The following is a 27,910-nucleotide window of genomic DNA, read 5'->3' as shown; positions in this document are numbered from 1 at the left end:
ATAATTGCAACCAGTGTGAAAGTAATGGGCATTTCTACGTTCCGGGCAACCTAGGCTTCACTCTAGGGCGTTGCTCCACCACATCGAATAGCTACGGCCTTAGAAGTCAGCGCCAGAAGCATAAAATGCAATATAAATACAACAGTTTTCCCATCGTACAAAAGGATTAATTGCAACCAATTTGAAAGTGATGATCATTTCTACGTTCCGGGCAACCTCGGCATCACTCTAGGGCGTTGCTCCACCAGATCTAATAGTTAGTGCCTCAGAAGGCACCGCCAGAAGCATAAAATAAAATATAAATATAACAGTTTTTCCATCGTATAAGACGAATAATAGCAACCTGTATGAAAGTTGTGGTTATTTCTACTTTCCGGGCAACCTAGGCTTCACCCTAGGGCGTTGTTCGAACAGATTGAATAGTTAGGGCCTTAGAAGTCAACGCCCGAAGCATAAAATACAAAATAAATAGAACAGTTTTTCCATCGTATAAAACGAATAATTGCTGCCGGCGTGAAAGTTATGATCATTTCTACGTTCCGGGAAACCCAGGCTTCACCCTAGGGCGTTGCTACAACAGATTGAATAGTTAGGGCCTTATAAGTCAATGCCCGAAGCATATAATGCAATAAAAATACAACAGCTTTTCCATCATATAACAGCAATAATTGCAATCAGTTTGAAAGTGATGGTCATTTCTACGTTCCGGGCAACCTAGGCTTCACCCTAGGGCGTTGCTCCAACAGATTGAATAGTTAGGGCCTTAGAAGTCAATGCCCGAAGCATATAATGCAATAAAAATACAACAGCTTTTCCATCATATAACAGCAATAATTGCAATCAGTTTGAAAGTGATGGTCATTTCTACGTTCCGGGCAACCTAGGCTTCACCCTAGGGCGTTGCTCCAACAGATTGAATAGTTAGGGCCTTAGAAGTCAACGCCCGAAGCATAAAATACAAAATAAATAGAACAGTTTTTCCACCGTATAAAACTAATAATTGCAACCAGTGTGAATGTAATGGGCATTTCTACGTTCCGGACAACCTAGGCTTCACTCTAGGGCGTTGCTCCACCAGATCGAACACTTAGGGCCTAAGAAGGCACCGCCAGAAGCATAAAATAAAATATAAATATAACAGTTTTTCCATCGTATAAGACGAATAATAGCAACCTGTATGAAAGTTGTGGTTATTTCTACTTTCCGGGCAACCTAGGCTTCACCCTAGGGCGTTGTTCGAACAGATTGAATAGTTAGGGCCTTAGAAGTCAACGCCCGAAGCATAAAATACAAAATAAATAGAACAGTTTTTCCATCGTATAAAACGAATAATTGCTGCCGGCGTGAAAGTTATGATCATTTCTACGTTCCGGGAAACCCAGGCTTCACCCTAGGGCGTTGCTACAACAGATTGAATAGTTAGGGCCTTATAAGTCAATGCCCGAAGCATATAATGCAATAAAAATACAACAGCTTTTCCATCATATAACAGCAATAATTGCAATCAGTTTGAAAGTGATGGTCATTTCTACGTTCCGGGCAACCTAGGCTTCACCCTAGGGCGTTGCTCCAACAGATTGAATAGTTAGGGCCTTAGAAGTCAACGCCCGAAGCATAAAATACAAAATAAATAGAACAGTTTTTCCACCGTATAAAACTAATAATTGCAACCAGTGTGAATGTAATGGGCATTTCTACGTTCCGGACAACCTAGGCTTCACTCTAGGGCGTTGCTCCACCACATCGAATAGCTACGGCCTTAGAAGTCAGCGCCTGAAGCATAAAATACAGTATAAATACAACAGTTTTTCCATTGTATAGCATGACTAATTGCAACCAGTGCGAAAGTAAAGATAATTTCGACGTTTCGGGCATCCTAGACTTAACTCTATGGCATTACTCCACCAGATCGAGTAGTTAGGACCTAAGAAGTCAACGCCAGAAGCATAAAATGCAATATTAATACAACAGTTTTTCCATCGTATAAAACGGATAATTGCTACCGGTGTGAAAGTTATGGTCATTTCTAGGTTCCGGGCAAACTAGGCTTCACTGTAGGGCGTTGCTCCACCAGATCAAATAGGTAGGGCCATGGAAGTCAACGCCCGAAGCATAAAATACAAAATAAGTAGAACAGTTTTTCCATTGTATATAACGAATAATTGCTACCAGTGTGAAAGTTATGGACATTTCTACGTTCCGGCAACCTAGGCTTCACCCTAGGGCGTTGTTCCACCAGATCGAATAGTTAGGGCCTAAGAAGTCAACGCTCGAAGCATAAAATACAACAAAGATGCAACAGTTTTTCCATCGTATAACACGAATAATAGCAATCAGTGTGAAAGTTCTGGACATTTCTACGTTCCGGGAAACCTAGGCTTCACCCTAGGGCGTTGCTCCACCAGATCGAATAGTTAGGGCCTTAGAAGTCAACGCCAGAGGCATAAAATACAATAAAGATGCAACAGTTTTTCCATCGTATAAAACGAATAATTGAAACCAGTGTAAAAGTAATGGTCATTTCTGCGTTCCGGGCAACCGAGGCTTCACCCTAGGGCGCTGCTCCAGCAGAACGAATAGTTAGTGCCCTAGAAGTCAGCGCCAGAAGCATAAAATACAATATAGATACAACAGTTTTTCCATCGTATAAAACGAATAATTGCAACCTGTATGATAGTTATGGGCATTTCTACTTTACGGGCAACCTAGGCTTCACCCTAGGGCGTTGTTCCAACAGATTGAAAGGTTAGGGCCTTAGAAGTCAACGCCCGAAGCATGAAATACAAAATAAATAGAACAGTTGTTCCATCGTATAAAGCGAATAATTGCTACCGGCGTGAAAGTTATGGTCATTTCTACGTTCCGGGCAACCTAGGCTTCACTCTAGGGCGTTGATCCACCACATCGAATAGCTACGGCCTTAGAAGTCAGCGCCAGAAGCATAAAATGCAATATAAATACAACAGTTTTTCCATCGTATAAAAGGATTAATTGCAACCAATTTGAAAGTGATGGTCATTTCTACGTTCCGGGCAACCTCGGCATCACTCTAGGGCGTTGCTCCACCAGATTGAATAGTTAGGGCCTTAGAAGTCAACGCCCGAAGCATAAAATACAAAATAAATAGAACAGTTTTTCCATCGTATAAAGCGAATAATTGCTACCGGCGTGAAAGTTATGGTCATTTCTACGTTCCGGGCAACCTCGGCATCACTCTAGGGCGTTGCTCCACCAGATCTAATAGTTAGTGCCTCAGAAGGCAACGCCAGAAGCATAATTTACAATATCAATACAACAGTTTTTCCATCGTATAAAACGAATAATTGCTACCGATGTGAAAGTTATGGTCATTTCTACGTTCCGGGCAACCTAGGCTTCACCCTAGGGCGTTGTTCCACCAGATGGAATAGTTAGGGCCTTAGAAGTCGAAGCCAGAAACAGGAAATACAAGAAGAATGCAACATTTTTTCCATCGTATAGCATGAATAATTGCTACCAGTGTGAAAGTAATGATCATTTCGGCGTTTCGGGCATCCTAGACTTAACTGTGAGGCATTACTCCACCACATCGAGTAGTTAGGTCCTAAGAAGTCAACGCCAGAAGCATAAAATGCAATATTAATACAACAGCTTTTCCATCGTATAAAACGAATAATTGCAACCGGTGTGAATGTTATGGTCATTTCTACGTTCCGGGCAACCTAGGCTTCACCCTAGGGCGCTGCTCCACCAGATCGAATAGTTAGTGCCCTAGAAGTTAGCGCCACAAGCATAAAATACAATATAAATACAACAGTTTTTCCATCGTATAAAACGAATAATTGCAACCAGTGTGAAGGTAATGGTATGTCCTACGTTCCGAGCCAGCTTGGCTACACCCTAGGGTGTTGCTAAACCAGATCGAATAGTTAGGGCCTTAGAAGTCAATGCCCGAAGCATAAAATACAAAATAAATAGAACAGTTTTTCCATTGTATAAAACGAATAATAGTAACCAGTGTGAAAATTATGGTCATTTCTACGTTCCGGGCAACCTAGGCCTCACTCTAGGGCGTTGCGCCACCAGATCGAATAGTTAGGGCCTTAGAAGTCAACGCCCGAAGCATAAACTACAAAATAAATAGAACAGTTTTTCCATTGTAAAAAACGAATAATTGCTACCATTGTGAAAGTTATGGTCATTTCTACGTGCCGGGAAACCTAGGCTTCACTCTAGGGCGTTGCTCCACCAGATCGAATAGTCAGGGCCTTAGAAGTCAACGCCAGAGACATAAAATACAATAAAGATGCAACAGTTTTTCCATCGTATAAAACGAATAATTGAAACCAGTGTAAAAGTAATGGTCATTTCTACGTTCCGGGCAACCTTGGTTTCACTCTATGGCGTTGCTCCACCAGATCGCATAGCTAGAGACTTAGAATTCAACGCCATAAGAATAAAATACAATATAAGTACAACAGTTTTTCCATCGTATAAAATGAATAATTGGAAACATTGTGAAAGTAATGGTCATTTCTACGTTCCAGGCAACCTAGGCGTCACTCTAGGGCGTTACTCCACCACATCTAATAGCTACGGCCTTAGAAGTCAACGCTAGAAGCATAAAATACAAAATAAATAGAACAGCTTTTCCATTGTATAAAACGAATAATTGCTACCAGTGTGAAAGTTATGTTCATTTCTACGTTCCGGGCAACTTAGGCTTCACTCTAGGGCGTTGCTCCACCAGATCGAATAGTTAGGGCCTTAGAAGTCAACGCCCGAAGCATAAAATACAAAATAAATGGAACAGTTTTTCCATTGTATAGAACTAATAATTGCAACCAGTGTGAAAGTAATGGGCATTTCTACGTTCCGGGAAACCTAGGCTTCACTCTAGGGCGTTGCTCCACCACATCGAATAGCTGCGGCCTTAGAAGTCAACGCCAGAAGCATAAAATACAGTATAAATACAACAATTTTTCCATTGTATAGCATGACTAATTGCAACCAGTGCGAAAGTAACGATCATTTCGACGTTTCGGGCATCCTAGACTTAACTCTGAAGCGCTGCTCCACCAGATCGAAGAGTTAGGGTCTAAGAAGTCAACACCGGAAGCATGAAATACAATTTAAATTCAACAGCTTTTCCATCGTAGAAAACGAATAATTGCAACCTGTGTGAAGGTTATGGTCATATCTACGTTCCGGGCAACCTAGGCTTCACTCTATGGCGTTCTTCCACCACATCGAATAGCTACGGCCTTAGAAGTCAACGCCCGAAGCATAAAATACAAAATAAATAGAACAGTTTTTCCATCGTATAAAACGAATAATTGCTGCCAGTGAAAAAGTTATGGTCATTTCTACGTTCCGGGCAACCTAGGCTTCACCCTAGGGCGTTGTTCCACCAGATCGAATAGTTAGGGCCTAAGAAGTGAACGCCAGAAGCATAAAATACAATATAAATACAACAGTATTTACATCATATAAAACGAGTAATTGCAACCAGTATGAAAGTTGTGGTCATTTCTACATTCCGGGCAACCTAGGCTACACCCTAGGGCGTTGCTCCACCAGATCGAATAGGTAGGGCCACAGAAGTCAACGCCCGTAGCATAAAATACATTAAATATACAAGAGCTTTTCCATCGTATAACAGGAATAATTGCAACCAGTGTGAAAGTGATGGTCATTTCTACGTTCCGTGCAACCTAGGCTTCACTCTAGGGCGTTGTTCAACCAGATCGAAAAGTTAGGGCCTAAGAAGTCAACGCCAGAAGCATAAAAAACAATATAAATACAACAGTTTTTCCATCGTATAAAACGAATAATTGCAACCAGTATGAAAGTTAACGTCATTTCTACTTTCCGGGCAACCTAGGCTTCACTCTAGGGCGTTGAACCAACAGATTGAATAGTCAGGGCCTAAGAAGTGAACGCCAGCAGCATATAATACAATATAAATACAACAGTTCTTCCATCATATAAAACGAATAATTGCAACCAGTGTAAAAGTTATGGTCATTTCTGCGTTCCGGGCAACCTAGGCTTCACCCTAGGGCGTTGTTCCACCAGATCGAATAGTTAGGGCCTAAGAAGTGAACGCCAGAAGCCTAAAATACAATATAAATACAACAGTCTTTCCATCGTATAAAACGAATAATATCGACCAGTGTGAAAGTTATGGTCATTTCTTCGTTCCGGGCAAACTAGGCTACACCCTAGGGCGTTGCTCCAACAGATTGAATAGTTAGGGCCTTAGAAGTCAATGCCCGAAGCACAAAATGCAATAAAAATACAACAGTTTTTCCATCATATAACAGGAATAATTGCAACCAGTTTGAAAGTGATGGTCATTTCTACGTTCCGGGCAACCTCGGCTTCACTCTAGGGCGTTGCTCCACCAGATCGAATAGTTAGGGCCTAAGAAGTGGACGCCAGAAGCATAAAATACAATATAAATACAACAGTTTTTCCATCATATAAAACGAGTAATTGCAACCAGTATGAAAGTTGTGGTCATTTCTACATTCCGGGCAACCTAGGCTACACCCTAGGGCGTTGCTCCAACAGATTGAATAGTTAGGGCCTCAGAAGTCAACGCCTGAAGCATAAAATACAATAAAAATACAACAGCCTTTCCATCCTATGACAGGAATAATTGCAACCCATGTGAAAGTTATGGTCATTTGTACGTTCCAGGCAACCTAGGCTTCACTCTAGGGCGTTGTTCCACCAGATCGAATTGTTAGGGCCTAAGAAGTCAACGCCAGAAGCATAAGATACAATATAAATATAACAGTCTTTCCATCGTATAGAACGAATAATAGCATCCAGTGTGAAAGTTATGGTCATTTCTACGTTCCGGGCAACCTAGGCTTCACTCTAGGGCGTTGCTCCACCAGATCGAATTGTTAGGGCCTAAGAAGTCAACGGCCGAAGCATAAAATACAAAATAAATAGAACTGTTTTTCCATCGTATAAAACGAATAATTGCTACCGGTGTGAAAGTTATTTCCATTTCTACGTTCCGGGCAACCTAGGCTTCACCCTAGGGCGTTGTTCCACCAGATGGAGTAGTTATGGCATAAGAGGTCAACGCCAGAAGCATAAAATACAATATAAGTACAGCAGTTTTTCCAACGTATAAAATGAATAAATGCAAACATTGCGATAGTAATGGTCATTTCTACGTTCCGGGCAACCTAGGCGTCACTCTAGTGCGATGCTCCACCACATCTAATAGCTACGGCCTTAGACGTCAACGACAGAAGCATAAAATACAATAAAGATGCAACAGCTTTTCCATCGTATAAAACGAATAATTGCAACCAGTGTGAAAGTTATTGTCATTTCTACTTTCCGGGCAACCTAGGCTTCACCCTAGAGCGTTGCTCCAACAGATTGAATAGTTGGGGCCTAAGAAATCAACGCCAGAAGTATAAAATACAATTTAAATATAACAGTTTTACCATCGTATAAAACGAATCATTTCAACCAGTGTAAATGTTATGGCCATTTTTACATTCCGAGCAACATAGGCTGCAGTCTGGGGCGTTGATTCACCAGATAGAATAGTTAGGGCCTTAGAAGTCAACGCCAGAAGCATAAAATTCAATAAAGATGCAACAGTTTTTCTGTCGTATAACAGGAGTCACTGCAAACAGTGTGAAAGTACTGGTCATTTCTACGTTCCGGGTAACCTAGGCTTCACTCTAGGGCGTTGCTCCACGAGATCGAGTAGCTAGTGCCTTAGAAGTCAACGCCAGAAGCATAAAAAACAATATAAATACAACAGTTTTTCCATCGTATAAAAGGATTAATTGCAACCAGTGTGAATGTTATGGTCATTTCTACATTCCGAGCAACCTAGGCTTCACTCTAGGGCGTTGTTCTACCAGATCGAACAGTTAGGGCCCAAGAAGGCAACGCCAGAAGCATAAAGTACAATATAAATATAACAGTTTCTCCATCGTATAAAACGAATAATAGCGACCAGTGTGAAAGTTATGGTCATTTCTTCGTTCCGGGCAACCTAGGCTACACCCTAGGGCGTTGCTCCAACAGATTGAATAGTTAGGGCCTTAGAAGTCAATGCCCGAAGCACAAAATGCAATAAAAATACAACAGTTTTTCCATCATATAACAGGAATAATTGCAACCAGTTTGAAAGTGATGGTCATTTCTACGTTCCGGGCAACCTCGGCTTCACTCTAGGGCGTTGCTCCACCAGATCGAATAGTTAGGGACTAAGAAGTGAACGCCAGAAGCATAAAATACAATATAAATACATCAGTTTTTCCATCGTATAGAACGAATAATAGCAACAAGTGTGAATGTTATGGTCATTTCTACGTTCCGGGCAACCTAGGCTTTACTCTAGGGCGTTCCTCCACCAGATCAAACAGTTAGGGCCTTAGAAGTCAACGGCCGAAGCATAAAATACAAAATAAATAGAACTGTTTTTCCATCGTATAAAACGAATAATTGCTACCGGTGTGAAAGTTATTTCCATTTCTACGTTCCGGGCAACCTAGGCTTCACCCTAGGGCGTTGTTCCACCAGATGGAGTAGTTATGGCATAAGAGGTCAACGCCAGAAGCATAAAATACGATATAAGTACAGCAGTTTTTCCAACGTATAAAATGAATAAATGCAAACATTGCGATAGTAATGGTCATTTCTACGTTCCGGGCAACCTAGGCGTCACTCTAGTGCGATGCTCCACCACATCTAATAGCTACGGCCTTAGACGTCAACGACAGAAGCATAAAATACAATAAATATGCAACAGCTTTTCCATCGTATAAAACGAATAATTGCAACCAGTGTGAAAGCTATTGACATTTCTACTTTCCGGGCAACCTCGGCTTCACCCTAGAGCGTTGCTCCAACAGATTGAATAGTTAGGGCCCAAGAAGGCAACGCCAGAGGCATAAAGTACAATATAAGTATAACAGTTTTTCCATCGTATAAAACGAATAATAGCAACCAGTGTGAAAGTTATGGTCATTTCTACGTTCCGGGCAACCTCGGCTTCACTCTAGGGCGTTGCTCCACGAGATCGAATAGCTAGTGCCTTAGAAGTCAACGCCAGAAGCATAAAAAACAATATAAATACAACAGTTTTTCCATCGTATAAAACGAATAATTGCAACCAGTATGAAAGTTAACGTCATTTCTACTTTCCGGGCAACCTAGGCTTCACACTAGGGCGTTGCTCCAACAGATTGAATAGTTAGGGCCTTAGAAGTCAACGCCAGAAGCATAAAAAACAATATAAATACAACAGTTTTTCCATCGTATAAAACGAATAATTGCAACCAGTATGAAAGTTATGGTCATTTCTACTTTCCGGCAACCTCGGCTTCACCCTAGGGCGTTGCTCCAACAGATCGAATAGTTAGGGCTTTAGAAGTCAACGGCCGAAGCATAAAATACAAAATAAATAGAACTGTTTTTCCATCGTATAAAACGAATAATTGCTACCGGTGTGAAAGTTATTTCCATTTCTACGTTCCGGGCAACCTAGGCTTCACCCTAGGGCGTTGCTCCAACAGATTGAATAGTTAGGGCCTTAGAAGTCAACGCCGGAAGCATAAAATGCAATAAAAATACAACAGTTTTTCCATCGTATAAAAGGATTAATTGCAACCAGTGTGAATGTTATGGTCATTTCTACATTCCGAGCAACCTAGGCTTCACTCTAGGGCGTTGACCCAACAGATTGAATAGTTAGGGCCTTAGAAGTCAATGCCCGTAGCATAAAATGCAATAAAAATACAACAGATTTTCCATCATATAACCGGAATAATAGCAACCAGTGTCAAAGTTATGGTCATTTCTACGTTCCGGGCAACCTAGGCTTCACCCCAGGGCGTTGTTCCACCAGATCGAAAAGTTAGGGCCTAAGAAGTGAACGCCAGCAGCATAAAATACAATATAAATACAACAGTTCTTCCATCATATAAAACGAATGATTGCAACCAGTATGAAGGTTATGGTCATTTCTACGTTCCGCGCAACCTAGGCTTCACTCTATGGCGTTCTTCCACCACATCGAATAGCTGCGGCCTCAGAAGTCAACGCTGAAGCATAAAATACAATAAAAATACAACAGTCTTTCCATCCTATAACAGGAATAATTGCAACCCGTGTGAAAGTGATGGTCATTTGTACGTTCCAGGCAACCTAGGCTTCACTCTAGGGCGTTGTTCCACCAGATCGAATTGTTAGGGCCTAAGAAGTTAACGCCAGAAGCATAAGATACTATATAAATATAACAGTCTTTCCATCGTATAGAACGAATAATAGCACCCAGTGTGAAAGTTATGGTCACTTCTACGTTCCTGGCAACCTAGGCTTCACACTAGGGCGTTGCTGCAACAGATTGAATAGTTAGGGCCTTAGAAGTCAACGCCGGAAGCATAAAATGCAATAAAAATACAACAGTTTTTCCATCATATAAAACGAGTAATTGCAACCAGTATGAAAGTTGTGGTCATTTCTACTTTCCGGGCAACCTAGGCTTCACCCTAGGGCGTTGCTCCAACAGATTGAATAGTTAGGGCCTTAGAAGTCAACGCCGGAAGCATAAAATGCAATAAAAATACAACAGATTTTCCATCGTATAAAACGTATAATAGCAACCAGTTTGAAAGTTATGGCCATTTCTACGTTCCGGGCAACCTAGGCTTCACCCCAGGGCGTTGTTCCATCAGATCGAATAGTTAGGGCCTAAGAAGTGAACGCCAGCAGCATAAAATACAATATAAATACAGCAGTTTTTCCATCATATAAAACGAATAATTGCAACCAGTATGAAAGTTATGGTCATTTCTACGTTCCGGGCAACCTACGCTTCACTCTATGGCGTTCTTCCACCACATCGAATAGCTGCGGCCTCAGAAGTCAACGCCTGAAGCATAAAATACAATAAAAATACAACAGTCTTTCCATCCTATAACAGGAATAATTGCATCCCGTGTGAAAGTGATGGTCATTTGTACGTTCCAGGCAACCTAGGCTTCACTCTAGGGCGTTGTTCCAACAGATTGAATAGCTAGGACCTCAGAAGTCAATGCCCGAAGCATAAAATGCAATAAAAATGCAACAGTTTTTCCATCATATAACAGGAATAATTGCAACCAGTTTGAAAATGATGGTCATTTCTACGTTCCGGGCAACATAGGCTTCACTCTAGGCCATTGCTCGACCAGATCGAATAGTTTGTGCCTTAGAAGTCGACGCCAGAAGCTTAAAATACAATATAAATACAACAGTTTTTCCATCGTATAAAACAAATAATAGCGACCACTGTGAAAGTTATGGTCATTTCTACGTTCCCGGCAACCTAGGCTTCACCCCAGGGCGTTGTTCCATCAGATCGAATAGTTAGGGACTAAGAAGTGAACGCCAGCAGCATAAAATACAATATAAATACAGCAGTTTTTCCATCATATAAAACGAATAATTGCAACCAGTATGAAAGTTATGGTCATTTCTACGTTCCGGGCAACCTACGCTTCACTCTATGGCGTTCTTCCACCACATCGAATAGCTGAGGCCTCAGAAGTCAACACCTGAAGCATAAAATACAATAAAAATACAACAGCCTTTCCATCCTATAAAAGGAATAATTGCATCCCGTGTGAAAGTGATGGTCATTTGTACGTTCCAGGCAACCTAGGCTTCACTCTAGGGCGTTGTTCCAACAGATTGAATAGTTAGGGCCTTAGAAGTCAATGCCCGAAGCATAAAATGCAATAAAAATGCAACAGTTTTTCCATCATATAACCGGAATAATTGCAACCAGTTTGAAAGTGATAGCCATTTCTACGGTCCGGGCAACCTCGGCTTCACTCTAGGGCGTTGCTCCACCAGATCGAATAGTTAGTTCCTCTGAAGTCAACGCCAGAAGCATAAAAAACAATATAAATACAACAGTTTTTCCATCGTATAAAACGAGTAATTGCAACCAGTATGAAAGCTAACGTCATTTCTACTTTCCGGGAAACCTAGGCTTCACCCTAGGGCGTTGCTCCAACAGATTGAATAGTTAGGGCCTTAGAAGTCATCGCCGGAAGCATAAAATGCAATAAAAATACAACAGTTTGTCCATCGTATAAAAGGATTAATTGCAACCAGTTTGAAAGTGATGGTCATTTCTACGTTCCGGGCATCCTAGGCTTCACTCTAGCGCGTTGCTCCACCAGATCGAATAGTTAGGGCCTTAGAAGTCAACGCCAGAAGCATAAAATACAATAAAGATGCAACAGCTTTTCCATCGTATAAAACGGATAATTTCAACCAGTGTGAATGTTATGGTCATTTCTACATTCCGAGCAACCTAGGCTTGACTCTAGGGCGTTGTTCCACCAGATCGAATTGTTAGGGCCTAAGAAGTCAACGCCAGAAGCTTAAGATACAATATAAATATAAGAGTTTTTCCATCGTATAGAACGAATAATAGCATCCAGTGTGAAAGTTATGGTCATTTCTACGTTCCGGGCAACCTAGGCTTCACTCTAGGGCGTTGCTCCTCCAGATCAAACAGTTAGGGCCTCAGAAGTCAACGCCCGAAGCATAAAATACAAAATAAATAGAACAGTTTTTCCATCGTATGAAACGAATAATTGCTACCAGTGTAAAAGTTATGGTCATTTCTACGTTCCGGGCAACCTAGGCTTCACCCTAGGGCGTTGTTCCACCAGGTCGAATAGTTAGGGCCTAAGAAGTGAACGCCAGAAGCATAAAATACAATATAAATACAACAGTTTTTCCATCGTATAAAACGAGTAATTGCAACCAGTATGAAAGTTGTGGTCATTTCTACTTTCCGGGCAACCTAGGCTACACCGTAGGGCGTTGCTCCAACAGATTGAGTAGTTAGGGCCTTAGAAGTCACCGCCAGAAGCATAAAAAACAGTATAAATACAACAGTTTTTCCATCGTATAAAACGATTAATTGCTACAAGTATGAAAGTTGTGGTTATTTCTACGTTCCGGGCAACCTAGGTTTCACTCTAGGGCGTTGCTCCACCAGATCGAATACTGAGGGCCTTAGAAGTAAACGCCCGAAGCATAAAATACGATACAAAATACAACAGCTTTTCCATCGTATAAAACGAATAATTGGGACCAGTCTGAAAGTTAAAGTCTTTTCTACATTCCGAGCAACCTAGGCTTCACTCTAGGGCGTTGACCCAACAGATTGAATAGTTAGGGCCTTAGAAGTCAGCGCACGAAGCATAAAATACAATATAAATATAAGAGTTTTTCCATCGTATACAACGAATAATAGCATCCAGTCTGAAAGGTATGGTCATTTCTACGTTCCGCGCAACGTAGGCTTCACTCCAGGGCCTTGCTCCACCAGATCAAACAGTTAGGGCCTTAGAAGTCAACGCCCGAAGCATAAAATACAAAATAATTAGAACAGCTTTTCCATCGTATAAAACGAATAATTGCTGCCAGTGTAAAAGTTAAGGTCATTTCTACGTTCCGGGCAACCTAGGCTTCACCCTAGGGCGTTGTTCCACCAGATCGAATAGTTAGGGTATAAGAAGTGAACGCCAGAAGCATAAAATACAATATAAATACAACAGTATTTCCATCATATAAAACGAGTAATTGCAACCAGTATGAAAGTAGTGGTCATTTCTACTTTCCGGGCAACCTAGGCTACACCCTAGGGCGTTGCTCCAACAGATTGAATAGTTAGGGCCTTAGAAGTCACCGCCAGAAGCATAAAAAACAATATAAATACAACAGTTTTTCCATCGTATAAAACGAATAATTGCAACAAGTATGAAAGTTGTGGTTATTTCTACTTTCCGGGCAACCTAGGCTTCACCCCAGGGCGTTGTTCCATCAGATCGAATAGTTAGGGCCTAAGAAGTGAACGCCAGCAGCATAAAATACAATATAAATACAGCAGTTTTTCCATCATATAAAACGAATAATTGCAACCAGTATGAAAGTTATGGTCATTTCTACGTTCCGGGCAACCTACGCTTCACTCTATGGCGTTCTTCCACCACATCGAATAGCTGCGGCCTCAGAAGTCAACGCCTGAAGCATAAAATACAATAAAAATACAACAGTCTTTCCATCCTATAACAGGAATAATTGCATCCCGTGTGAAAGTGATGGTCATTTGTACGTTCCAGGCAACCTAGGCTTCACTCTAGGGCGTTGTTCCAACAGATTGAATAGCTAGGACCTCAGAAGTCAATGCCCGAAGCATAAAATGCAATAAAAATGCAACAGTTTTTCCATCATATAACAGGAATAATTGCAACCAGTTTGAAAATGATGGTCATTTCTACGTTCCGGGCAACATAGGCTTCACTCTAGGCCATTGCTCGACCAGATCGAATAGTTTGTGCCTTAGAAGTCGACGCCAGAAGCTTAAAATACAATATAAATACAACAGTTTTTCCATCGTATAAAACAAATAATAGCGACCACTGTGAAAGTTATGGTCATTTCTACGTTTCCGGCAACCTAGGCTTCACCCAAGGGCGTTGTTCCATCAGATCGAATAGTTAGGGACTAAGAAGTGAACGCCAGCAGCATAAAATACAATATAAATACAGCAGTTTTTCCATCATATAAAACGAATAATTGCAACCAGTATGAAAGTTATGGTCATTTCTACGTTCCGGGCAACCTACGCTTCACTCTATGGCGTTCTTCCACCACATCGAATAGCTGAGGCCTCAGAAGTCAACACCTGAAGCATAAAATACAATAAAAATACAACAGCCTTTCCATCCTATAAAAGGAATAATTGCATCCCGTGTGAAAGTGATGGTCATTTGTACGTTCCAGGCAACCTAGGCTTCACTCTAGGGCGTTGTTCCAACAGATTGAATAGTTAGGGCCTTAGAAGTCAATGCCCGAAGCATAAAATGCAATAAAAATGCAACAGTTTTTCCATCATATAACCGGAATAATTGCAACCAGTTTGAAAGTGATAGCCATTTCTACGGTCCGGGCAACCTCGGCTTCACTCTAGGGCGTTGCTCCACCAGATCGAATAGTTAGTTCCTTTGAAGTCAACGCCAGAAGCATAAAAAACAATATAAATACAACAGTTTTTCCATCGTATAAAACGAGTAATTGCAACCAGTATGAAAGTTAACGTCATTTCTACTTTCCGGGAAACCTAGGCTTCACCCTAGGGCGTTGCTCCAACAGATTGAATAGCTAGGGCCTTAGAAGTCATCGCCGGAAGCATAAAATGCAATAAAAATACAACAGTTTGTCCATCGTATAAAAGGATTAATTGCAACCAGTTTGAAAGTGATGGTCATTTCTACGTTCCGGGCATCCTAGACTTCACTCTAGCGCGTTGCTCCACCAGATCGAATAGTTAGGGCCTTAGAAGTCAACGCCAGAAGCATAAAATACAATAAAGATGCAACAGCTTTTCCATCGTATAAAACGGATAATTTCAACCAGTGTGAATGTTATGGTCATTTCTACATTCCGAGCAACCTAGGCTTGACTCTAGGGCGTTGTTCCACCAGATCGAATTGTTAGGGCCTAAGAAGTCAACGCCAGAAGCTTAAGATACAATATAAATATAAGAGTTTTTCCATCGTATAGAACGAATAATAGCATCCAGTGTGAAAGTTATGGTCATTTCTACGTTCCGGGCAACCTAGGCTTCACTCTAGGGCGTTGCTCCTCCAGATCAAACAGTTAGGGCCTCAGAAGTCAACGCCCGAAGCATAAAATACAAAATAAATAGAACAGTTTTTCCATCGTATGAAACGAATAATTGCTACCAGTGTAAAAGTTATGGTCATTTCTACGTTCCGGGCAACCTAGGCTTCACCCTAGGGCGTTGTTCCACCAGGTCGAATAGTTAGGGCCTAAGAAGTGAACGCCAGAAGCATAAAATACAATATAAATACAACAGTTTTTCCATCGTATAAAATGAGTAATTGCAACCAGTATGAAAGTTGTGGTCATTTCTACTTTCCGGGCAACCTAGGCTACACCGTAGGGCGTTGCTCCAACAGATTGAGTAGTTAGGGCCTTAGAAGTCACCGCCAGAAGCATAAAAAACAGTATAAATACAACAGTTTTTCCATCGTATAAAACGATTAATTGCTACAAGTATGAAAGTTGTGGTTATTTCTACGTTCCGGGCAACCTAGGTTTCACTCTGGGGCGTTGCTCCACCAGATCGAATACTGAGGGCCTTAGAAGTAAACGCCCGAAGCATAAAATACGATACAAAATACAACAGCTTTTCCATCGTATAAAACGAATAATTGGGACCAGTCTGAAAGTTAAAGTCTTTTCTACATTCCGAGCAACCTAGGCTTCACTCTAGGGCGTTGACCCAACAGATTGAATAGTTAGGGCCTTAGAAGTCAGCGCACGAAGCATAAAATACAATATAAATATAAGAGTTTTTCCATCGTATACAACGAATAATAGCATCCAGTCTGAAAGGTATGGTCATTTCTACGTTCCGCGCAACGTAGGCTTCACTCCAGGGCCTTGCTCCACCAGATCAAACAGTTAGGGCCTTAGAAGTCAACGCCCGAAGCATAAAATACAAAATAATTAGAACAGCTTTTCCATCGTATAAAACGAATAATTGCTGCCAGTGTAAAAGTTAAGGTCATTTCTACGTTCCGGGCAACCTAGGCTTCACCCTAGGGCGTTGTTCCACCAGATCGAATAGTTAGGGTATAAGAAGTGAACGCCAGAAGCATAAAATACAATATAAATACAACAGTATTTCCATCATATAAAACGAGTAATTGCAACCAGTATGAAAGTAGTGGTCATTTCTACTTTCCGGGCAACCTAGGCTACACCCTAGGGCGTTGCTCCAACAGATTGAATAGTTAGGGCCTTAGAAGTCACCGCCAGAAGCATAAAAAACAATATAAATACAACAGTTTTTCCATCGTATAAAACGAATAATTGCAACAAGTATGAAAGTTGTGGTTATTTCTACTTTCCGGGCAACCTAGGTTTCACTCTAGGGCGTTCCTCCACCAGATCGAATACTGAGGGCCTTAGAAGTAAACGCCCGAAGCATAAAATACGATACAAAATACAACAGCTTTTCCATCGTATAAAACGGATAATTGGGACCAGTGTGGAAGTTAAAGTCATTTCTACATTCCGAGCAACTTAGGCTTCACTTTAGGGCGTTGACCCAACAGATTGAATAGTTAGGGCCTTAGAAGAAAACGCCAGCAGCATAAAATACAATATAAATACAACAGTTCTTCCATCATATAAAACGAATAATTGCAACCAGTATGAAAGTTATGGTCATTTCTACGTTCCGGGCAACCTACGCTTCACTCTATGGCGTTCTTGCACCACATCGAATAGCTGCGGCCTCAGAAGTCAACGCCTGAAGCATAAAATACAATAAAAATACAACAGTCTTTCCATCCTATAACAGGAATAATTGCAACCCGTGTGAAAGTGATGGTCATTTGTACGTTCCAGGCAACCTAGGCTTCACTCTAGGGCGTTATTCCTCCAGATCGAATTATTAGGGCCTAAGAAGTCAACGCCAGAAGCATAAGATACAATATAAATATAACAGTTTTTCCATCGTATAGAACGAATAATAGCATCCAGTGTGAAAGTTATGGTCATTTCTACTTTCCGGGCAACCTAGGCTACACCGTAGGGCGTTGCTCCAACAGATTGAGTAGTTAGGGCCTTAGAAGTCACCGCCAGAAGCATAAAAAACAGTATAAATACAACAGTTTTTCCATCGTATAAAACGATTAATTGCTACAAGTATGAAAGTTGTGGTTATTTCTACGTTCCGGGCAACCTAGGTTTCACTCTAGGGCGTTGCTCCACCAGATCGAATACTGAGGGCCTTAGAAGTAAACGCCCGAAGCATAAAATACGATACAAAATACAACAGCTTTTCCATCGTATAAAACGAATAATTGGGACCAGTCTGAAAGTTAAAGTCTTTTCTACATTCCGAGCAACCTAGGCTTCACTCTAGGGCGTTGACCCAACAGATTGAATAGTTAGGGCCTTAGAAGTCAGCGCACGAAGCATAAAATACAATATAAATATAAGAGTTTTTCCATCGTATACAACGAATAATAGCATCCAGTCTGAAAGGTATGGTCATTTCTACGTTCCGCGCAACGTAGGCTTCACTCCAGGGCCTTGCTCCACCAGATCAAACAGTTAGGGCCTTAGAAGTCAACGCCCGAAGCATAAAATACAAAATAATTAGAACAGCTTTTCCATCGTATAAAACGAATAATTGCTGCCAGTGTAAAAGTTAAGGTCATTTCTACGTTCCGGGCAACCTAGGCTTCACCCTAGGGCGTTGTTCCACCAGATCGAATAGTTAGGGTATAAGAAGTGAACGCCAGAAGCATAAAATACAATATAAATACAACAGTATTTCCATCATATAAAACGAGTAATTGCAACCAGTATGAAAGTAGTGGTCATTTCTACTTTCCGGGCAACCTAGGCTACACCCTAGGGCGTTGCTCCAACAGATTGAATAGTTAGGGCCTTAGAAGTCACCGCCAGAAGCATAAAAAACAATATAAATACAACAGTTTTTCCATCGTATAAAACGAATAATTGCAACAAGTATGAAAGTTGTGGTTATTTCTACTTTCCGGGCAACCTAGGTTTCACTCTAGGGCGTTCCTCCACCAGATCGAATACTGAGGGCCTTAGAAGTAAACGCCCGAAGCATAAAATACGATACAAAATACAACAGCTTTTCCATCGTATAAAACGGATAATTGGGACCAGTGTGGAAGTTAAAGTCATTTCTACATTCCGAGCAACTTAGGCTTCACTTTAGGGCGTTGACCCAACAGATTGAATAGTTAGGGCCTTAGAAGAAAACGCCAGCAGCATAAAATACAATATAAATACAACAGTTCTTCCATCATATAAAACGAATAATTGCAACCAGTATGAAAGTTATGGTCATTTCTACGTTCCGGGCAACCTACGCTTCACTCTATGGCGTTCTTCCACCACATCGAATAGCTGCGGCCTCAGAAGTCAACGCCTGAAGCATAAAATACAATAAAAATACAACAGTCTTTCCATCCTATAACAGGAATAATTGCATCCCGTGTGAAAGTGATGGTCATTTGTACGTTCCGGGCAACCTAGGCTTCACTCTAGGGCGTTGTTCCAACAGATTGAATAGCTAGGACCTTAGAAGTCAATGCCCGAAGCATAAAATGCAATAAAAATGCAACAGTTTTTCCATCATATAACAGGAATAATTGCAACCAGTTTGAAAATCATGGTCATTTCTACGTTCCGGGCAACATAGGCTTCACTCTAGGCCATTGCTCGACCAGATCGAATAGTTTGTGCCTTAGAAGTCAACGCCAGAAGCTTAAAATACAATATAAATACAACAGTTTTTCCATCGTATAAAACAAATAATAGCGACCACTGTGAAAGTTATGGTCATTTCTACGTTCCCGGCAACCTAGGCTTCACCCCAGGGCGTTGTTCCATCAGATCGAATAGTTAGGGCCTAAGAAGTGAACGCCAGCAGCATAAAATACAATATAAATACAGCAGTTTTTCCATCATATAAAATGAATAATTGCAACCAGTATGAAAGTTATGGTCATTTCTACGTTCCGGGCAACCTACGCTTCACTCTATGGCGTTCTTCCACCACATCGAATAGCTGCGGCCTCAGAGGTCAACGCCTGAAGCATAAAATACAATAAAAATACAACAGTCTTTCCATCCTATAACAGGAATAATTGCAACCCGTGTGAAAGTGATGGTCATTTGTACGTTCCAGGCAACCTAGGCTTCACTCTAGGGCGTTATTCCTCCAGATCGAATTATTAGGGCCTAAGAAGTCAACGCCAGAAGCATAAGATACAATATAAATATAACAGTTTTTCCATCGTATAGAACGAATAATAGCATCCAGTGTGAAAGTTATGGTCATTTCTTCGTTCCGGGCAACCTAGGCTTCACTCTAGGGCGTTGCTCCACCAGATCAAACAGTTAGGGCCTTAGAAGTCAACGCCCGAAGCATAAAATACAAAATTTATAGAACAGTTTTTCCATCGTATAAAACGAATAATAGCAACCAGTGTCAAAGTTATGGTCATTACTACGTTCCGGGCAACCTAGGCTTCACCCCAGGGCGTTGTTCCACCACATCGAATAGTTAGGGCCTAAGAAGTGAACGCCAGCAGCATAAAATACAATATAAATACAACAGTTCTTCCATCATATAAAACGAATAATTGCAACCAGTATGAAAGTTATGGTCATTTCTACGTTCCGGGCATCCTACGCTTCACTCTATGGCGTTCTTCCACCACATCGAATTGCTGCGGAATCAGAAGTCAACGCCTGAAGCATAAAATACAATAAAAATACAACAGTCCTTCCATCCTATAACAGGAATAATTGCATCCCGTGTGAAAGTGATGGTCATTTCTACGTTCCGGGCAACATAGGCTTCAGTCTAGGTCATTGCTCGACCAGATCGAATAGTTTGTGCCTTAGAAGTCAACGCCAGAAGCATAAAATACAATATAAATACAACAGTTTTTCCATCGTATAAAACGAATGATTGCTACCAGTATGGAAGTGATGGTCATTTCTACGTTCCGGGTAACCTAGGCTTCACTCTAGGGCGTTGTTCTACCAGATCGAACAGTTAGGGCCTAAGAAGGCAACCCCAGAAGCATAAAGTACAATATAAATATAACAGTTTTTCCATCGTATAAAACGTATAATAGCAACCAGTTTGAAAGTTATGGCCATTTCTACGTTCCGGGCAACCTAGGCTTCACCCCAGGGCGTTGTTCCACCAGATCGAATTGTTAGAGCCTAAGAAGTCAACGCCAGAAGCATAAGATACAATAAAAATATAACAGTTTTTCCATCGTATAGAACGAATAATAGCAACCAGTGTGAAAGTTATGGTTATTTCTACGTTCCGGGCAACCTAGGCTTCACTCTAGGGCGTTGTTGCACCAGATCGAACAGCTAGGGCCTAAGAAGGCAACGCCAGAAGCATAAAACACAATATAAATATAACAGTTTCTATATCGTATAAAACAAATAATAGCGACCACTGTGAAAGTTATGGTCATTTCTACGTTCCCGGCAACCTAGGCTTCACCCCAGGGCGTTGTTCCATCAGATCGAATAGTTAGGGCCTAAGAAGTGAACGCCAGCAGCATAAAATACAATATAAATACAGCAGTTTTTCCATCATATAAAACGAATAATTGCAACCAGTATGAAAGTTATGGTCATTTCTACGTTCCGGGCAACCTACGCTTCACTCTATGGCGTTCTTCCACCACATCGAATAGCTGCGGCCTCAGAAGTCAACGCCTGAAGCATAAAATACAATAAAAATACAACAGTCTTTCCATCCTATAACAGGAATAATTGCATCCCGTGTGAAAGTGATGGTCATTTGTACGTTCCGGGCAACCTAGGCTTCACTCTAGGGCGTTGTTCCAACAGATTGAATAGCTAGGACCTTAGAAGTCAATGCCCGAAGCATAAAATGCAATAAAAATGCAAGAGTTTTTCCATCATATAACAGGAATAATTGCAACCAGTTTGAAAATCATGGTCATTTCTACGTTCCGGGCAACATAGGCTTCACTCTAGGCCATTGCTCGACCAGATGGAATAGTTTGTGCCTTAGAAGTCAACGCCAGAAGCTTAAAATACAATATAAATACAACAGTTTTTCCATCGTATAAAACAAATAATAGCAACCAGTGTGAAAGTTATGGTCACTTCTACGTTCGGGGCAACCTAGGCTTCACCCCAGGGCGTTGTTCCACCACATCGAATAGTTAGGGCCTAAGAAGTGAACGCCAGCAGCATAAAATACAATATAAATACAACAGTTTTCCCATCATATAAATTGAATAATTGCCACCAGTATGAAAGTTATGGTCATTTCTACGTTCCGGGCAACCTACGCTTCACTCTATGGCGTTCTTCCACCACATCGAATAGCTGCGGCCTCAGAAGTCAACGCCCGAAGCATAAAATACAATAAAAATACAACAGTCTTTCCATCCTATAACAGGAATAATTGCAACCCGTGTGAAAGTGATGGTCATTTGTACGTTCCAGGCAACCTAGGCTTCACTCTAGGGCGTTATTCCTCCAGATCGAATTATTAGGGCCTAAGAAGTCAACGCCAGAAGCATAAGATACAATATAAATATAACAGTTTTTCCATCGTATAGAACGAATAATAGCATCCAGTGTGAAAGTTATGGTCATTTCTTCGTTCCGGGCAACCTAGGCTTCACTCTAGGGCGTTGCTCCACCAGATCAAACAGTTAGGGCCTTAGAAGTCAACGCCCGAAGCATAAAATACAAAATTTATAGAACAGTTTTTCCATTGTATAAAACGTATAATAGCAACCAGTTTGAAAGTTATGGCCATTTCTACGTTCCGGGCAACCTAGGCTTCACCCCAGGGCGTTGTTCCACCAGATCGAATTGTTAGGGCCTAAGAAGTCAACGCCAGAAGCATAAGATACAATAAAAATATAACAGTTTTTCCATCGTATAGAACGAATAATAGCAACCAGTGTGAAAGTTATGGTTATTTCTACGTTCCGGGCAACCTAGGCTTCACTCTAGGGCGTTGTTCCACCAGATCGAACAGCTAAGGCCTAAGAAGGCAACGCCAGAAGCATAAAACACAATATAAATATAACAGTTTCTATATCGTATAAAACAAATAATAGCGACCACTGTGAAAGTTATGGTCATTTCTACGTTCCCGGCAACCTAGGCTTCACCCCAGGGCGTTGTTCCATCAGATCGAATAGTTAGGGCCTAAGAAGTGAACGCCAGCAGCATAAAATACAATATAAATACAGCAGATTTTCCATCATATAAAACGAATAATTGCAACCAGTATGAAAGTTATGGTCATTTCTACGTTCCGGGCAACCTACGCTTCACTCTATGGCGTTCTTCCACCACATCGAATAGCTGCGGCCTCAGAAGTCAACGCCTGAAGCATAAAATACAATAAAAATACAACAGTCTTTCCATCCTATAACAGGAATAATTGCATCCCGTGTGAAAGTGATGGTCATTTGTACGTTCCGGGCAACCTAGGCTTCACTCTAGGGCGTTGTTCCAACAGATTGAATAGCTAGGACCTTAGAAGTCAATGCCCGAAGCATAAAATGCAATAAAAATGCAACAGTTTTTCCATCATATAACAGGAATAATTGCAACCAGTTTGAAAATCATGGTCATTTCTACGTTCCGGGCAACATAGGCTTCACTCTAGGCCATTGCTCGACCAGATCGAATAGTTTGTGCCTTAGAAGTCAACGCCAGAAGCTTAAAATACAATATAAATACAACAGTTTTTCCATCGTATAAAACAAATAATAGCGACCACTGTGAAAGTTATGGTCATTTCTACGTTCCCGGCAACCTAGGCTTCACCCCAGGGCGTTGTTCCATCAGATCGAATAGTTAGGGCCTAAGAAGTGAACGCCAGCAGCATAAAATACAATATAAATACAGCAGTTTTTCCATCATATAAAATGAATAATTGCAACCAGTATGAAAGTTATGGTCATTTCTACGTTCCGGGCAACCTACGCTTCACTCTATGGCGTTCTTCCACCACATCGAATAGCTGCGGCCTCAGAGGTCAACGCCTGAAGCATAAAATACAATAAAAATACAACAGTCTTTCCATCCTATAACAGGAATAATTGCAACCCGTGTGAAAGTGATGGTCATTTGTACGTTCCAGGCAACCTAGGCTTCACTCTAGGGCGTTATTCCTCCAGATCGAATTATTAGGGCCTAAGAAGTCAACGCCAGAATCATAAGATACAATATAAATATAACAGTTTTTCCATCGTATAGAACGAATAATAGCATCCAGTGTGAAAGTTATGGTCATTTCTTCGTTCCGGGCAACCTAGGCTTCACTCTAGGGCGTTGCTCCACCAGATCAAACAGTTAGGGCCTTAGAAGTCAACGCCCGAAGCATAAAATACAAAATTTATAGAACAGTTTTTCCATCGTATAAAACGAATAATAGCAACCAGTGTCAAAGTTATGGTCATTACTACGTTCCGGGCAACCTAGGCTTCACCCCAGGGCGTTGTTCCACCACATCGAATAGTTAGGGCCTAAGAAGTGAACGCCACTAGCATAAAATACAATATAAATACAACAGTTCTTCCATCATATAAAACGAATAATTGCAACCAGTATGAAAGTTATGGTCATTTCTACGTTCCGGGCATCCTACGCTTCACTCTATGGCGTTCTTCCACCACATCGAATTGCTGCGGAATCAGAAGTCAACGCCTGAAGCATAAAATACAATAAAAATACAACAGTCCTTCCATCCTATAACAGGAATAATTGCATCCCGTGTGAAAGTGATGGTCATTTCTACGTTCCGGGCAACATAGGCTTCAGTCTAGGTCATTGCTCGACCAGATCGAATAGTTTGTGCCTTAGAAGTCAACGCCAGAAGCATAAAATACAATATAAATACAACAGTTTTTCCATCGTATAAAACGAATGATTGCTACCAGTATGGAAGTGATGGTCATTTCTACGTTCCGGGTAACCTAGGCTTCACTCTAGGGCGTTGTTCTACCAGATCGAACAGTTAGGGCCTAAGAAGGCAACGCCAGAAGCATAAAGTACAATATAAATATAACAGTTTTTCCATCGTATAAAACGTATAATAGCAACCAGTTTGAAAGTTATGGCCATTTCTACGTTCCGGGCAACCTAGGCTTCACCCCAGGGCGTTGTTCCACCAGATCGAATTGTTAGGGCCTAAGAAGTCAACGCCAGAAGCATAAGATACAATAAAAATATAACAGTTTTTCCATCGTATAGAACGAATAATAGCAACCAGTGTGAAAGTTATGGTTATTTCTACGTTCCGGGCAACCTAGGCTTCACTCTAGGGCGTTGTTGCACCAGATCGAACAGCTAGGGCCTAAGAAGGCAACGCCAGAAGCATAAAACACAATATAAATATAACAGTTTCTATATCGTATAAAACAAATAATAGCGACCACTGTGAAAGTTATGGTCATTTCTACGTTCCCGGCAACCTAGGCTTCACCCCAGGGCGTTGTTCCATCAGATCGAATAGTTAGGGCCTAAGAAGTGAACGCCAGCAGCATAAAATACAATATAAATACAGCAGTTTTTCCATCATATAAAACGAATAATTGCAACCAGTATGAAAGTTATGGTCATTTCTACGTTCCGGGCAACCTACGCTTCACTCTATGGCGTTCTTCCACCACATCGAATAGCTGCGGCCTCAGAAGTCAACGCCTGAAGCATAAAATACAATAAAAATACAACAGTCTTTCCATCCTATAACAGGAATAATTGCATCCCGTGTGAAAGTGATGGTCATTTGTACGTTCCGGGCAACCTAGGCTTCACTCTAGGGCGTTGTTCCAACAGATTGAATAGCTAGGACCTTAGAAGTCAATGCCCGAAGCATAAAATGCAATAAAAATGCAAGAGTTTTTCCATCATATAACAGGAATAATTGCAACCAGTTTGAAAATCATGGTCATTTCTACGTTCCGGGCAACATAGGCTTCACTCTAGGCCATTGCTCGACCAGATGGAATAGTTTGTGCCTTAGAAGTCAACGCCAGAAGCTTAAAATACAATATAAATACAACAGTTTTTCCATCGTATAAAACAAATAATAGCAACCAGTGTGAAAGTTATGGTCACTTCTACGTTCGGGGCAACCTAGGCTTCACCCCAGGGCGTTGTTCCACCACATCGAATAGTTAGGGCCTAAGAAGTGAACGCCAGCAGCATAAAATACAATATAAATACAACAGTTTTCCCATCATATAAATTGAATAATTGCCACCAGTATGAAAGTTATGGTCATTTCTACGTTCCGGGCAACCTACGCTTCACTCTATGGCGTTCTTCCACCACATCGAATAGCTGCGGCCTCAGAAGTCAACGCCCGAAGCATAAAATACAATAAAAATACAACAGTCTTTCCATCCTATAACAGGAATAATTGCATCCCGTGTGAAAGTGATGGTCATTTGTACGTTCCAGGCAACCTAGGCTTCACTCTAGGGCGTTGTTCCACCAGATCGAATTGTTAGGGCCTAAGAAGTTAACGCCAGAAGCATAAGATACTATATAAATATAACAGTCTTTCCATCGTATAGAACGAATAATAGCACCCAGTGTGAAAGTTATGGTCACTTCTACGTTCCTGGCAACCTAGGCTTCACACTAGGGCGTTGCTCCAACAGATTGAATAGTTAGGCCTTAGAAGTCAACGCCGGAAGCATAAAATGCAATAAAAATACAACAGTTTTTCCATCATATAAAACGAGTAATTGCAACCAGTGTGAAAGTTATGGTCATTTCTACGTTCCGGGCAACCCAGGCTTCACCCTAGGGCGTTGTTCCACCAGATCGAACAGCTAGGGCCTAAGAAGGCAAAGCCAGTAGCATAAAATACAATATAATTATAACAGTTTCCCCATCGTATAAAACGAATAATAGCGACCAGTGTGAAAGTTATGGTCATTTCTACGTTCCCGGCAACCTAGGCTTCACCCCAAGGCGTTGTTCCACCAGATCGAATAGTTAGGGCCTGGGAAGTGAACGCCAGAAGCATAAAATGCAATAAAAATACAACAGTTTTTCCATCATATAACAGGAATATTTGCAACCAGTTTGAAGGTTATGGTCATTTCTACGTTCCGGTCAACCCAGCCTTCACCATAGGGCGTTGTTCCACCAGATCGAATAGTCAGGGCCTAAGAAGTGAACGCCAGAAGCATAAAATACAATATAAATACAACAGTCTTTCCATCGTATAAAACGAATAATTGCAACCAGTATGAAAGTTAACGTCATTTCTACTTTCCGGGCAACCTGGGCTTGGCCCTAGGGCGTTGCCCCAACAGATTGAATAGTTAGGGCCATAGAAGTCAACGCCAGAAGCATCAAATACTATATAAATACAACAGTTTTTCCATCGTATAAAACTAATAATTGCAACCAGAGTGAAAGTTATGGTCAATTCTACGTTCTGGGCAACCTAGGCTTCACTCTAGGGCGTTGCTCCACCAGATCAAACAGCTAGGGCCTTAGATGTCAACGCCCGAAGCATAAAATACTAAATAAATAGAACAGTTTTTCCAATGTGTAAAACGAATAATTGCTACCAGTGTAAAAGGTATGGTCAGTTCTACGTTCCGGGCAACCTAGGCCTCACTCTAGGTCGTTGTTCCACCAGATCGAATTGTTAGGGCCTAAGAAGTCAACGCCAGAAGCATAAGATACAATATAAATATAACAGTTTTTCCATCGTATAGAACGAATAATAGCAACCAGTGTGAAAGTTAACGTCATTTCTACTTTCCGGGCAACCTAGGCTTCACCCCAGCGCGTTGCTCCACCAGATCGAATAGCTAGGACCTTAAAAGTCGAAGCCAGAAGCATAAAATGCAATATTAATACAACAGTTTTTCTACCGCATAAAACGAATAATTGCTACCGGTGTGAAAGTTATTGTCTTTTCCACTTTCCGGGCAACCTAGGCTTCACCCTAGGGCGTTGCTCCAACAGATTGAATAGTTAGGACCTTAGAAGTCAATGCCCGAAGCATAAGATGCAATAAAAATACAACAGTTTTTCGATCGTATAAAACGAATAATAGCAACCAGTGTGAAAGTTATGGTCATTTCTACGTTCCAGGCAACCTAGGCTTCACTCTAGGGCGTTGTTGCACCAGATCGAATTGTTAGGGCCTAAGAAGTCAACGCCAGAAGCTTAAGATACAATATGAATATAACAGTTTTTCCATCGTATAGAACGAATAATAGCAACCAGTGTGAAA

Source organism: Calliopsis andreniformis, unplaced genomic scaffold (assembly GCF_051401765.1).
Source record: "Calliopsis andreniformis isolate RMS-2024a unplaced genomic scaffold, iyCalAndr_principal scaffold0008, whole genome shotgun sequence".
NCBI classification, from domain to species: Eukaryota; Metazoa; Arthropoda; class Insecta; order Hymenoptera; family Andrenidae; genus Calliopsis; species Calliopsis andreniformis.
Note: the sequence above shows the minus strand (reverse complement) of the source record.